This window comes from Heliangelus exortis, chromosome 2 (genome assembly GCF_036169615.1).
Source record: "Heliangelus exortis chromosome 2, bHelExo1.hap1, whole genome shotgun sequence".
NCBI classification, from domain to species: Eukaryota; Metazoa; Chordata; class Aves; order Apodiformes; family Trochilidae; genus Heliangelus; species Heliangelus exortis.
The window spans coordinates 111,077,475-111,092,793 of NC_092423.1; the positions used below are offsets into that span (position 1 = coordinate 111,077,475).

General features: G+C 37.8%; 1 protein-coding gene across 2 annotated transcripts in view; it reads right to left on the bottom strand.

Moving 5' to 3' along the window:
* The window catches only part of ST18 (ST18 C2H2C-type zinc finger transcription factor), a 181,865-nt gene that overhangs the window by 151,806 nt on the left and 14,740 nt on the right, over positions 1-15,319 (bottom strand). The gene's annotated exons all lie outside the window — the stretch shown is intronic.

The window sequence follows — 15,319 nt, forward strand, 5'->3', positions numbered from 1 at the left end:
GAACTTTTAGAGGAAAGCAGCAGCAGCACTATTTTATATTTTTTTTAAATGTCATATTAGCAACCAAATGTGATCCTTTGAGCTCTATTCTGCCTACCACAGCTGATTAATTTATCACTGCATCTTTTTCTTAAGTGTTCAACATTGAAGGAATTCTGTGTTTCTGTAAGGAGCAGTTGTGGAGACTGATTCAATTGCAACACAAATGCAACCAAGTTGCTCCTACCATCTAGTTATAAAGTGTCACATTCACAATAAAAATAACTTGCAAGGACAGGACAATGTAATGACATTAAATCGTATGTGCAGACATGTTAGGAAAGAAAACTCTTGGAGATGGGGAAATTTGCACATCTCCCATCAGTCACTGCTCAGAACCAGTCTAGGAGGTGCCAGGTGTGTCTCACTGTAACCTGCAGCCTGTTTTACCTGTAAGCCCTTCAGAAACCACAGGCAGTCTAGCAGCAACAAATGCTGTTACAGCAGACTAAAGGTGAAGTTTGCCTAATGGTTCTAACCATGAATAACATCAATGGAAACCCAGAAAGTTAGGGGTTGTGTGACTGGACTTTGTAGAGATCAGAATCAAACTTGCCTAGAAGAGTGAGAGAGTTAGTGGCTAAATCCATTGGCTGGACCCTAGAAACTCAAGGGAAATCCAGTTTACCTATTTCCAGTATGGAAATCCTATTTGAACAAAAATTATAAAAATACTGAAGGCACTGACCTATTTATTTCCAATTGCAAATGATCATAAAGCTAGACAGAAAACAGATCCAGAGGCTGGTAGATGCTATTGTGAAGTAATTTTTTGAAGAGATATCAGTGAGACCACAAATATGGATTTCTCTTCCATCAAAAAACTAATGTGTTGTTTTTGTAGCTCAGACAAATAACAACAAGTCTGCAGATATAAATAAGCCATAAAGATAGGAAAAAGTAGTAGGTGCAAGGCCTGGCATGTGGAGTTCCACTGTACCAGAGGCCACACAGGTGAGAATGGCTTCGGTGACAGAAAATTATTCTAGATTGTACTAATCTATGCACCTACACTTAGTAGTATTTGCATAGAGGGGTCCTGAATTTTCAGTAAGAGAATGCAGAGAGAGGATGCTTCCATAGAGAAAGCAACTACTCCTGGGTCAGTGTTTGCAAATGACCCCAGTCTCCTGTCTCATGTCTCTGAAGACATGTACATAGTTATTCAGACAAAATCAGATAAAGCTGACTCTCCAGTGTTCACAGGCATGTGCAGTTCAGGGTCATGAAAAATGCCCTTAGTTGTCTGTATATCAGATGCAACCCTGCAGATAGAAGGGTAGGTGCTGTAGTATGGTGTCTTGGCTGGACTAGTAAGCAGGTAACATCTAGGGGAGGGGTATGATGATGATGATCCATACAGGAGGGCCATCACATAGCACTTGTCTCTACTCTGCCTCACAGTGAGGAGATTTAGGCTGCATACCCTTGATAGGCATAACCTTGCTATTATGTGTGTCCATCAGCCCAGTCCCCAGGCTCTTCTGTGATTAACTAAATAATTCCATTTGCAGGACATGATACCTAAGTCTACAGTTCTGGGGCACTGTACATTACTGGCACTGAAGTTATGATAATCACAGCTAAATGGTCATGATGACACAGACCCTCAGGTCACTATTTGCAGAGGGCTCCAATCAGAAACCCAAATATAACAACAATCTTAAAGCTAATCTTATCATGGAACAAACAGACTTTAGTGGCAGAAGATTACTCCTCTGTTCTGGCAAACTTGGATATTATCTCTATTGTTGTACTGAACTGTTTCTAGAAACACTAAAAAGCAAAAAAAAAAAAAAAAAAAAAAAAAAAAAAAAAAGAAGCACTCAATAATACCCTGTCTCACTTCCAATATAGCTCTGTACCAACCTCTGCTTTCACTTTTAAATTTAAAAAATATCTTTTACCAAAAAGAGATACTGAAGCTTTTTATGGCAGTTTTGAGATGATACTTCATCATCACACTGACCAGCAGCATGGAAAAGCAACTTAGAAAACTGCTTTTTCATGCTATAGATGAACAGTAATCTATCAGGAACAAATTGTGATACTGCCACAGCAAATGCAGGAACAAAATTTTCAGAACTGTCACACAGCTAATTCATACTGAAGGCTATTAAACAAGATTTGCCCACAACTAGACTGCACATTTGCTACGCTGCATTCTTGAAAATAGTCTTTCAAGATGTGCAACTACAAGGCTAAATTGATGAAACTCTTTCAGATATCACAAAAGGAAAGAAAACCAGAGTTGCACTAAGCGCAAAAAATGATTGCCAAACATACTGCCATGATTTTAAAATTTCAGTATGTTTTAATATTAATTCAGGGTTGAATATACACTCATTCCTTCACAAAAAAAAAAACAAACAACCCAACATGGTGTTTCACCATTGTAATTTAAGTACCTGATCTTCAAAAATTCTAGGTATTCTACAGTATTAAAGGTGATTGAAAAAGCAAAATATTGAAAACACACATGTGTATTTGTATATCGATTTTAAGACTCTTTCTTCTTAAGCCCAGGGTCACTCAGTTACTCATTCTGGGAAGATATTTTAAAGTTGAAGCTTTTACTGCAAGCTTGTCCTGGTTTTACAGCTAATTTTCTTCTTAGTAGCTACAATAGTGTTGTGTTTGGATTTCGGATGGGACTTGGTATAAGAAGAATGTTGATATATTGTAGTTTTTAGTTGTTGCTAAGAAATGAAGGACTTCTCCTGTTTTGCTACTGTCAAGATGAACAAGAAGGTGGGCGGGAGCATAGCCCAGGCAATAGACCTCAGGTCACCAAAGGGAATTTCCATAGCATATGATGTGATGCTCAGCACATAAATTTGGGGGTAGAAGAAGGAAGGGGATGCATTTGGAGTGATGGCTTTTGTCCTCCCAAGTAACAGTTAGGCTTGATGAAGTCCTGTTCTCCTGAAGATGGCTGAACACCTGCCTGCAGATGGGAAACAGGGAATGAATTCATTCTTTTGCTCTGCTTATGTGTGTAGATTTTCCTTTACATATTAAACTGTCTTTATCTCAATCCATAAGATTTCTCACTTTTACCCTCCCAATTATCTCCCCCCAACCCACTTGAGGGGAGTGAGCCAGTGGCTTTAAGGTGCCTCATTGCTGATTGGGGTTAGGTCACAACAAAACCAGAAATACCAAATCTAAAATGGCTGAGAAGAAAAAAAATAATTTTTTCTTTTTCTACTTCTCAGTCATGAATATGCCATTCTATCACTCTCTCTCTTTACTATGGAGTTTTATTTCAATATTATAAAGTTGTATTTTCTAAATACTAAAATGTTGACAACTGCTTTTTTAAGTTATGAAATGACAAATTCTCCCTCCCAAGACTTCACTTCATAAATCTCAATGGCAGGTACACCCACCCTAGAAACTACTCCTGTTAGAATCTTGGTGTTTGACACAGAATATGCTTCCTTTTTTCATGATCATGCAAACATGAGCACAGAGTACATTGTCTGCTATTTAGTGTGAGGAGTTACATAGGTGACCTATGCTTCTCTAGTGTGTTTACAAGGGTGTGATTACTTTCTGTAGAAATACTTAAAATCCTTTTTAACTGTTAGGTTTCTATTTGCTAGTTACAGATGGGTGCTTTTGCTTATGGAGAGAGGGGTCTTAATCTGGAGAGAAGACTGAGAGGGGACCTAACTATCATGTATGAATGTATGAGGGATGGGTGGCAAGAGGGAAGGGACAATCTCTTCTCACTTGTTCCCTGTCACAGAACAAGGGGCAATGGATTCAAGATAAAGCACAGGAAGTTCCACTTCAACATGAGGAAGAATTTCTTTACTGTAAAGGTTGCAGAACCCTGGAACAGGGTCCCCAGAAAAGTTGTGGAGTCTCCCTATCTGGAGACTTTCAAAACCTATCTGGATATATTACTGAGTGACCTGCCCTAGTTTTGATCCTGGTCTGGCAGGGGGGTTGGGCTCAATGATCTTCAGAGGTCCCTCCCTATCCCTGACATTCTGTGATTTTCAGCTGTCTGTTTGAAATTTGCCACTAATTTGTTGTGACTATAGCTAAACTATGACATTCACTTCCTGCCTTTCCATAATGCACACACACATATAAGAGAAGCAGCTTCACCATTTCATGAGGTAAATGAACAATGCTAAATAGCACCTTGTTATATAGTGATACCAGGTCCTCCAATTGTTAGGTTGAGAAACCTTAAAAAAAAATTTAAAAAGTTTAAAATTTAAAATTCCTTTTGCTGTTCCACTGACACACAGAGCTGGCAACATTTCTTGTGCAATAGTAGCCTGTCCTTGTGCCCATACCCCCCCCCCACAGCCCTGATGAAGTCAGCAGGCATAGGACCTGCCACACAGCCCCAGGTCAGCAGGCTCCTGCAGCCAGGGCTGTGATGATCACATCTTGTTTTACAGGGGCCACCACTTTGTTGGGAACAACTTCTAGTAGCACAGGAGCTCAGGTAACATGAGATGTGACCTGGTTCAGAGGAAACAATTCTCCTTTTAATCAAACATCTCGTTTGTACTAGCAAACAAAGCTAAAGCTAGCAGGCTTGTCCCAAAATGAAGCTTGCAAGCTAAGAGGAGAGGAAGAGCGTTTACAATATGGAACTGATCCATTTTCAAGCATTCTAGTTGGCAAATGTGTTAGAGAAGAAAAAAAATAAAAAAAAAAAAAAATAAAAATTAGAGTCTGCAACAGATAATCTGGCATGAATCAGGAACAATATTCTGTAGGTGGGCCCAGCACAAAGCAAGGTCCATTAGGCTCAAAGGACACTGCAACAGAACAATGGAAGCAGACAGGAAGTCTGCACTAATAAATATGCCCATTGGGCCAGTGCCACTGCCTAGCATGGCATAGATACATACAGAAGGATTATACACTAAATGGTGCAAACACAGTCCAGTCCATCTGTCATAAACATTAAGTCCAAAGGCCACAGGTGCAGATGGCACTAAAAAGTAAAAATTACACCCAGACAGAGACCACTTCATGTAATATGGAGAAGAAAAAAAACCAAAACAGCAAAACAAAACCAAACAAATCCAGTGATTTCGGATCAATAAATGTTTTAAAAATGTCTTTGGCAATCTCTGCTTCTTCCTTTCCCTCTGTCATTGTACAGGCATGACAAATTTTTTTCACAGAAGTACTTTGAACATTGAGGACCATTTTTTATTTAGGTAAATAAATCTACTTGGCATTTGTGAAAAAAGGCAAATAATTTAAAATAAGTTTCAGTCTCATTCTAGTGTTTTGAGAAGAGGAAGTGTTTTCCCTTTGTTTTCCTTTGGAGGTGGAGTCTGTTAGGCTCCAGGTATCTTTTTGAGGAACGTTTCCGTACTAAAAAGCTTAATAAAAAGCAGGAGAATGTGCTTTTCTCTCTCATAGTCCAGGTAAACAGAAAGAAGAATTACAGCCTGGTAAGCTAAAAAAAAACCAAAAAAACAAAGAATTTCTGCTCTTTAGTAATTTAACACTTGTACATGACACTGATATATCACACTGAAGTATCTTTAATATGTTCACTATATCTCTGTAGATTATGTATGTAATGATGGCTACACACCACAGAAAACACCTTTTAGAAGAATTTAATCTGCCCTTGTTTTCTTCTTTTACAGTCAACACAGGTTAGTAACCAAATATCCAGGGCTAAATGGAAACAGTACATCAAAAAAAAGGAGTCTAAGAAAAGCCCATTCAAGTGAAATGAATCCCCAGATAAAGCACCGTGTCTCAAACTTGTGGAAACGAGAATTTCAGGTTTGTCCTTTTTTCAGCCATTCTTCAATGCAGTCTCAGAACTTGTGCAAGCAGTTTTCATGTTGTCAGATGATTAAATGAGGTATGCTCGTTCTCTTGCAGCATTAAATAAAAGTTTTGAAACTATAACCAAATACAATACATCTTTTATGGAGTGCTGGCTAATGTTAGATTCCTGGTTTAACAAAGAAACAAAAGCCATCCAATAATGTCATCATATTCCAACTGTATAATTCCATTGAAAGTCTTGGCGAATCTAGTGTTGTTTCAGAAACAGAAGCAGTTTTATTTGTACAAAATCTCCAGAACTCTTCTTTTTCCAAAAAGAACAAGTATTATCATCTTTAGTCATCATTGTCCATTGTGCTTCATTCACTTTGCTCATGAAATCTGACCTCCAGAAGTCACTGAATAAACCTGATGCCATTGTCATAGCACTACCTGTAAAAGGTCATAAACAGGTGAATGGGATGTGTTGCGTTTTCTCTTCCTTCTGGACAGATTTTTTGTAACTGGGCAGCAGATGTTATAAAAGCACAGAAATAATTATGCACACTATTTCTTTGCTGTACTTGCAGCCAAATACTGTAAAGATTTAGTAATGCAGAACTGAGTCAACTGAATGTTATTTCCAAAATATTAAAGAATCATTCAAAAATCCCAAGTTCTACAATTTTAAATTTTTAAGAGCTACACACCCACTAAGCAAGGGTCTGAGTATCATCTGCAAAAGATAACAATGGGCAGCATCAACCTCATTTTTGTAAAGGCTTAAATTAGAACCATTTACAAAGGTAGTTTTTTTGGTTTTGTTTTTGTTTAAAGATCACACTGTCTAAATGGTGATCTTTAATATCTGTTTCTTTACCTAAGAAGAGGGCATTATAGCATATACCAGTTTTGATTTTTACCTTCCAGCTATAGAATCATAGAATCATAGAACTGGCTGGGTTGGAAGGGACCTCAGAGATCATCAAGTCCAACCCTTGATCCACTACCGCTGCAGTTACCAGACCATGGCACTGAGTGCCACATCCAGGCTCTTTTTAAATGTCTCCAGGGACGGAGAATCCACCACTTCCCGGGGCAGCCCATTCCAATGCCTGTTCACCCTCTCAGTAAAGAAATTCTTTCTAATGTCCAACCTAAACCTCCCCTGGCACAACTTGAGACCGTGCCCTCTTATCTTGCTGAGAGTTGCCTGGGAAAAGAGACCAATCCCCACCTGGCTACACCCTCCTTTCAGGGAGTTGTAGAGAGTGATGAGGTCTCCCCTGAGCCTCCTCTTCTCCAGGCTGAACACCCCCAGCTCCCTCAGCTTCTCCTCACAGGATCTGTGCTTGAGTCCCTTCACCAGCCTGGTTGCCCTCCTTTGGACCTGTTCCAGGACCTCGATATCCTCACAACCAAAGAACATTCACATTTGATTCACAAATGACTCTCTGAAGACAGCTGGGTTAGCTATGGGTTAGAACTAGAGGCATTCCAAGTATCCAGTTTCCAAGTGTTTGTTCCCAACCCTGATGCTGCATTTCTAACTGTGACTCCAGCTGCTTCTACTTGCCCTGCTTCTCACTATTCACTGTGACCAGGAATGAAGAGCAGAAAGCTTCCTCTCTCATTGACTATGTTTGTGCAACCATGAGCAGATGAGACCTTGCTTTGCCATACATGAAGCCCACCAACTCTCACACAATCAGAACAAGGAATAAATAAATGGGACACCATAGACAGCCTTGCAGCAAAATGTGATCACTGTGGTGAAATCTGCTCGCACAATGTTAGATTATTCCCTTGCTATTAGTTTGGAACTTAGGCAGAGTTTGCTATAGTTTCCACGCAAAGACTGTAATTCCCAAGTAGCCCTGACAGACAGATTCCTGTGCTAGGATGTATGGAAGGAAAGGAAACAGCTTTTAAATATCCACCACTAACTATAATCACCCATGCCCTTATCTCCTATTCCCTTCACCACGACAGAGGCAACACACATACATAGTCCTGACTATTCTGAGTTTCTCCAAGGGTGTATTTATGTATTTCTTTTGCAGATCCACATCATGAGGGCTTGGTCTCAAGTTGTGCCAGGGGAGGTTTAGGTTGGATATTAGAAAGAATTTCTTTACGGAGAGGGTGATCAGACATTGGAATGGGCTGCCCAGGGAAGTAGTGGATTCTCTGTCCCTGGAGATATTTAAAAAGAGACTGGATGTGGCACTCAGTGCCATGGGCTGGTAACTGCAGCGGTAGTGGATCAAGGGTTGGACTTGATGATCTCTGAGGTCCCTTCCAACCCAGCTGATTCTATGATTCTATGATCATGGTAACACTGCTGCCTTGTGATCAAGTATCCTTGTAGGGAGGGCCAGGAATTTTTGAACACACCAGAGGGAGAAAGCACCCACTTCTGTTAATTTCCAGGTTGTGTCCTGTCCTAAATGCGATGCTGGCTAGTGATCACATAGCCACGGAAATCACATACGTAGAGTCTGCACTGCACTGTTAATTTTTAAATTGATTAACTGATTTATTTTTTAATGAACAGAAAATGCTAAACTATTGAGAGATACCAAAGTGATAAACTTCAGATACAGTGCAATGAAGAATGGCTGGATTTCACATGCAGTTTAGAGTTACCTGATCAATGGACAAACCTCACAGATAATGGAAGGGGAGCACTGGGGACCTTCTGATGAGTACAGTAATGCACGATCATCTGCAGCAGAAATTCCCAGAAATGCCATGGGTACATCAGTGAAGCTATCAGAAATATATCAAAATATATCAGAAGTATAGAAAAGCAGGAACCAGTAGGGAGAAAGGAATCGGGGAGGATTGTGTTTAGGAAGAGCCTGAGGCAGGAAAGAGTTAACCAGAGAGCTGAAAAAAAACTTTGAAAAGTAGATAAAGAAAAAAGTAGAAAATAGAAAAAAAAATACTTAAAGCTATGCATGTCCTTTGAGCAGTGCTGTCTGTTGGATAAAACCTGTGTTTGAATAGCACGGACTGAGTCAGGACAACAAACCAAACTTGCACACATACAGTGCATCTATCACTCTTACTTCTGCAATCAGGAGGAAGCCAGTGGGTTAGAGGTGTTGTCCCTGGCCTAACAGGAGAACATCTGATGGGACAGGTTTAACATTCTGGTGTCCATTCCAGAGCTGATCATATTGTTATCTTTGCAGTTACTTCCTAATATCATCTGAAATATAAATCCATATCCTATGAGATTGAGTACAATGGAGTATTTTCTACCAATGACCCAAGAGAGCTCATGATCCTTGTTTCTTCCTTTTAGCCCCTTGTCTTCATTGTTAGTCATGTTAATCAGGCATGTTGAAAAAGATAGGCTTACAAATAACTGCTAATCACTCCTTTTGTTCTACTAGTTTTACTTTCAAACAAAAATGGGTCAGATTTCTTATTATTTCCTTGCCACACTTCTCTCTTCCTAAGAAAAAATATTCACATTAAATTTCCAGAAAAGAGAAGAAAGATGGGGTATAAGCATCATCAGAACAAACCAAAGCACAGGTCAGAACCTGTAGGCCATCAGTTCCCTAACAACACGGTTCACCATCCTGGCCAAACACCTGTACTCAGTAAATTTCCAGCATCCCAGGAGTGAAAGCAAGGACTGCTCCACAACACAAATTTTCTCAGCTGGCACAGGAGGCTCAGAGTCCTGGATAAACCACCAGATTACCTATGAAATGCCAATTTTTAATGTTTTCCATTATTACCCCTGTAAAAACAATACTTCATGCTTACAAATCAGTGCAGCACTGCATTTACTGTCTATCTGCAAGGGAATATCTTGTGACACTTGTAGATTCATTACAGCTCCACAGCTCCTTAGAAACCCAAACATACCATATGCATGGGAATGAGTGAGTTTCCTTAGAAAGCAGGAGGTACTATTCCCTTACAAGCAATGTTATTTCAAAAGTTGCAAGTCATATTCTTGTCTTGTCATATTCTTAGGATTGCTCTGCCTAAACATTTTTTTTTTTCTTGTAGGCATCTCCAGATGAAACAAGCTTTCTTGGACTCTCCTAAGAGTCTTGGTAGCACCCCACTGATTTTGCTCCAATTGATCAATATCTGCCTTGTACAGGGGTACCCAGAACTTCATGGAATATTCAAGATATGGCCTAAATACTAATTAAAGGCCCTTCCTTTGATCTACTATTCTGCTGTTGATACAGTCCAGCGCTTTGTGAGTCTTGGCACTGTCAGCCTACATTGTTTAACTCAGTGTCCACCATGACACTTAGAAAGTTGCTAAACAGGATGGGTTTCTGGACAGTCCCCTGAAGAACTCAGACAATAAGACTGAGTGTGATCCATTAGCCACTACCCTTTGAATCCAATGATTTATGTTTTGGCCATCCATCTACTCCATAACAACCCCTTCCTGAGGGTGTCCCAGGATATTGTGCTGAAAACCTTGCTAAAGTCAAAGCAGATGACATCCTTGCTCCTCCTAACTAACAATGCAGTTAATCCAGTCATCTCATCACAGAATGTTATTGGGTTAGTCAAGAATTAAATTCCATGCTACTTCAAATCACAAGAGAACTTGCTATAAACATACCAGGCCTAAACATTCTCATTATCTATGATCATCTTTATCAAAAACATTAAGCTACCAGAAAATCTTTATTCATATATTTTCTCTGAAGCAATATAAATCTGTTAGCAAAATGGAACAGTTTTGACACATGCAATCACATGATTAACACTTCTATCGGAGCACTACTAATAAAATTGTTACTGAGAAAAATAGATAAAATATTTCTGTGAGTAAGGTTCTTGGGAACTGACATGTGTTTCTGCTTCATGCTGTTTAAAGCCACAATTAGTATTTTTTAAGACTTTTATCCATATTCCATCTAATCTAAATATTTTCTGAAGTTTAACATGTTAATTCCTGAAAAAAATTAATGTCAATATGAACTTGTTGAGATCATAAAAAATAATAATGTGCTCCCAAGCAGTGTTTTCCTGCAGAAATTTCAAAATGTTCTGTAAATATTAATCTCTTCTCCCAAGTAATAAGAAATAGAAGAAGAGGAAATGCAAGTTATGCAAGAGAAGATTCAGATTAGATATTAGGAAAAATTTCTTTTCTGAAAGTGTTGTCAGGCACTGGAACAGGATGCCCAGGTCAGTGATTGAATAACCATCCCTGGAGATATTTAAAAGACATTTATATGTGGGGCTTAGGGACATGGTTTAATGTTGGATTTGGCAGTGCTAGATTAACAGTGGGACTTGATGATCTTAAAGATCCTTTCCAACCAAAATTATTCTATGAGTGTGTATATACTATGTATATACAAGCACACACGTAGAGAGATATAACATACTAGTGTATTGATAAAAATAAAATACATGTAAACATAGATAAAAAGTTTTCAGAAAGGCATGTTCCTTTTTCTGGACCAACATAAAACTACCAATTAATCATTAAGTAATATTGTAAAATAACATAGCTATTCATGATACCTTTTTTGTGCTGGGAAAACCTAGTGCATACAATTGAATGTGAATCAAGTTTTTTTCTGTTTCTGGGATACAGAAGACACACAAGACTTGGGTTCAGCATCCTGAACTCCATTTCAGGGTGAGATAAAGAGTATCATGGAGAGGCTGGAGTCTAAAGTTTATTCTTGTCATATGAGAAAATGAAGAAAAGCTTTATATTATCTTGAGCTACACAGTAAAAATTACAGGTAACAAACTCCCAACAGAATTCCATGATAAAGTGAAAAAAACAAACCCTTTTATACCATCCAAATTAGTATATGCAAGGAAAAGCACCATTTCTGATCCCTTCAGCACCTTAGAAGCAAAGTTGCCTCTGTAGATACACTTCACTAATATGGTAGAACCATCAAAAATGAAGCTGTTATGTTGATATTTTCTTGCATTTTAGAGTACATTTTCCAAAGTTATACCAATTCCTTAGGCTGTCCTTTTATTCCTGAAATGGGTGAGAGAGCTATCCTTTTTCTCCCTGTGGAATGTTTGAAATGACAATTTATTTGCCTACAGTTATAATTTTAATTTATTTCATCTAATCTACTTTAGGTTATTTTGCAATCTGCAGACTGATAACGTAATTACAGGTAAGGAACCTTAATTTATTCAATTGCTGGTGCAAACGCCACAGTTTCCTTGTTTATATGATGAGATTTTCACTAGTACTGCTATCTCTATTACTAATCACCAATGATTAAATTAGTACTATTCCCATCTGGACACAAGTCCTCATTTTTTTTGATGCTTAAACAGAACCCACAGCTTTATAGTTAAATGACAAATACTCCCATATCAGGTAATAAAAAATTTTGGAAGTCACCCCTGTCCAGACATATACTAAGAATGGAGAAATTTTCCCCTCAACTTGAACGTAAAATCTTGATGTATAGTGGTAGGATAATTTAACTATGCATAGCTACTTTGCAGGGAAGAATTTTTAAAAACCAGCAAGCAAATAAATTAAAGATGTCAGAAAAGAGGGACAAAATGAGAATATAATGGTACCACACTTGTAAGAATGCATGAATTTAATACCACAATCAAGGAAATATCAAACATTAATCTACTAAGAGACTGATAACTTCGATGATAAGATAGACCTTCTGTTTCTTAATCATGAACAGCTCTGCTCTAATCTTCTGTCTTTGGTCTGGATACAGATAAGAATAGTAAACTTCTATCATGACATTTTACCTGATTGAACTATACGTTTCCAGCAACATTATTTTGGACTCTGAATTTTAAGGGTTTATATCCCATGTTACAGGAAAAAAAACCCAAAAAACCCAACCAACCAAACAAAAAGCCAAAAAACCAAAAAACAGATTTTAATTAAAACAATGAATGAAATTTAACAAATAAACAAACTTATTTGAAGCAATAGAAACACTTTTGGACTTCAACGTTGACTGGCTAAAACCAGAGCATTTACTATTACAAGAACCTCCTTAATTTAAATCTTTGCATTACTTTTCAGGGAAAGCAATTGACAAGGAGGGATCCCTCCCAAAAAAACCTAATAAAAAGTATCATGTGTTGTAAATGATTAGTTCTGCTCTGTCTTAGCAAAATGCAACTTCTCAGACCCTTTTGATCTAAAAAAAAAAAAAAAAATTAATAAAAATACAAATAAAAATTAGAAAGATATGAGAGTGAAATCAGTACTAGAAGTTGTTGTTCCACTTCCCTTCCAATCAAGAACTGAATCCAAGGCTCTGGTAATTTGGACTCAAAACAGAAACTGTCATTTAACATGCCATCACCTGTATGCCACACGATTCAATTGGACCCTCTCTTATGAAAGAAATGAAATTATTTCTAAGTTTCCTTTCCCCTGGGGGAAAAACAAGACTGAAACAAGACTGTAGAGCACCTGGTGTCACCACTGACCCACATATGAAGACTTTCATTGAGTCTACAAAAAATCAGGCTTTTACACTGCACCTGTAAAGAAAGCTCTTTTGAAAGATCTGTGATGTGATGTTACAGTGACAAAAATGTGGGGAAAAACACAGAATGCATCAGGTGCAGGAGTTGATGACATATCTGTCTCCTTCCTACCTCAATTTATACTGTTGGGAGCTGTTACAATTATTAGGCAATCCCTCCCCTCCAGTGATTCTCTCCTACAGCACTCTGAGCAGCATTCACACTTAGGCCCTCAACGCAAATGCCTGTGAGAAAGAGTTGCAGAACCTGTGCCTTGTACTTATCATTTCAATATATATATATATACATATATATATATATATATATGTCTATATATATCTATCTTTTTGTTTGTTTTTTTAAAATCTTCCCCATTTGTATAGTTCTATTTTCTCTGAATTTACTGGCAAATTTCTGAAGCTCATAGACAGCAGTTATAAGCCAGTACTGAAATCAAAATTGAATATACCATCTTACGGGGGTTTTTTTGGTTGTTTTTTTTTTTTTTTTAATTCTTTAATATTCAACAATTACATTTTAATAGCAAGGTAATTTTCAAAGTACACGGTTGAAATGTAAGAAACCCAGAACCTGACAAGTAGGTTGCTCTTTCTAGATCTACAGAAATGACAGAAGCTTTTCAGAAATGAGCTTTTGCAGCTAATATATGTTGAAGGATCTTTTCACGCACATACTGTACCCAGTGATTCTTGTCCTTGCTTTAAATCACAAAAGGAAATCACGAGCAAACAATAGCTTTAAAAAGTGAAACAAAAGATAATTCAATTTTATGTACAGAGTATGTCTGCCTCTCTATGTGTATATGTACATATACACAAAGAAATGTCCTTTAAAACAACACTCAATGATAATTATCCAAACTTTTTAACTAAAATGAGAGAAATCCTTTTGCTACTTTACCTTCAAGTATGTGAACACTTGGCTCCTAAAAGTTTTCCTCTTTCTCCTATTTTTTTGCAACATAACCACCAGCTAGATGCATTTGCCACTGCAATATATGTAATAAATACTACAGACTGGTTTCAGTAATGATTCCACAAAACAAGGTTTCTAGCATCTGTCTGCAAGATATAATATGCTACAAAATACATGTTTTTGCTTAAATTACTCTGTCATTATCATATTATCCCAAGTATTTTAATCTTTCTTTTGAAGAGGGATAGGAATATTGACCTTAAGCACTTCAAGTTTTCACCACATTTTAAGGGAAAAGTTAAAGATCGAAAGTAGAGGATAAATACACAAAGCTTTGGCTCTCCATTTCTATTTCAGCACTCTGCACTGACCTCTACTGGTTTATCAGTCGTAGCTCTCATAAATAATAACCAGGTTACTGCTATTGAACTTTTGCCCTCTCTTGTTCAAATTCAGGGGATAAAGTTATCTGTAAACTACCAACCTCTCCCTGACTGAAGGTCAAAAAGCAATCAGGCTTCCTGCTACTGGGGGCAATATACCTGCAGTGGGTGAGACACTATGAAAAATCATTTTAAAAACTCCTAATAATACATATAGAGCTGTAAAAAGATATTAAAATCAGAAAACTCCATCTTTAGTTGTATTTATTATGACTGAAGAGTTTCTCATATTTGTATTATTCAACTGCTGTCTCATCTCTGTGTCATTAGCTGTTTGGTATATAAAATCTGGGTTTGTACTGTGCAATACCCAACTTCTGATCCACGATGAGGAGCATTACTGCATACAGATACCAAAGTCATGGGAATAAATTAATCATCTTCAGTCATCTCCATTTAGACAGATTTCTGCCTCAGAGAATGTGTATCTCTCTAGAAGCTTCTTCAGAAGAAAGATGTGCTCTTATCAGGACAGAGCTGGCAACTTCCATGTGGTACATTCCAGAGGACCAAAGTACAGTAGCAAGGGTGACATTACAAAAGTTTCTCTGTAAATGCTTTGTGGAACTAGAGTCATTACTGTGCTTAACTGGGAACAGTGACACGGTGATCACATTTTTTATATTACTAAGTGAAGTTAC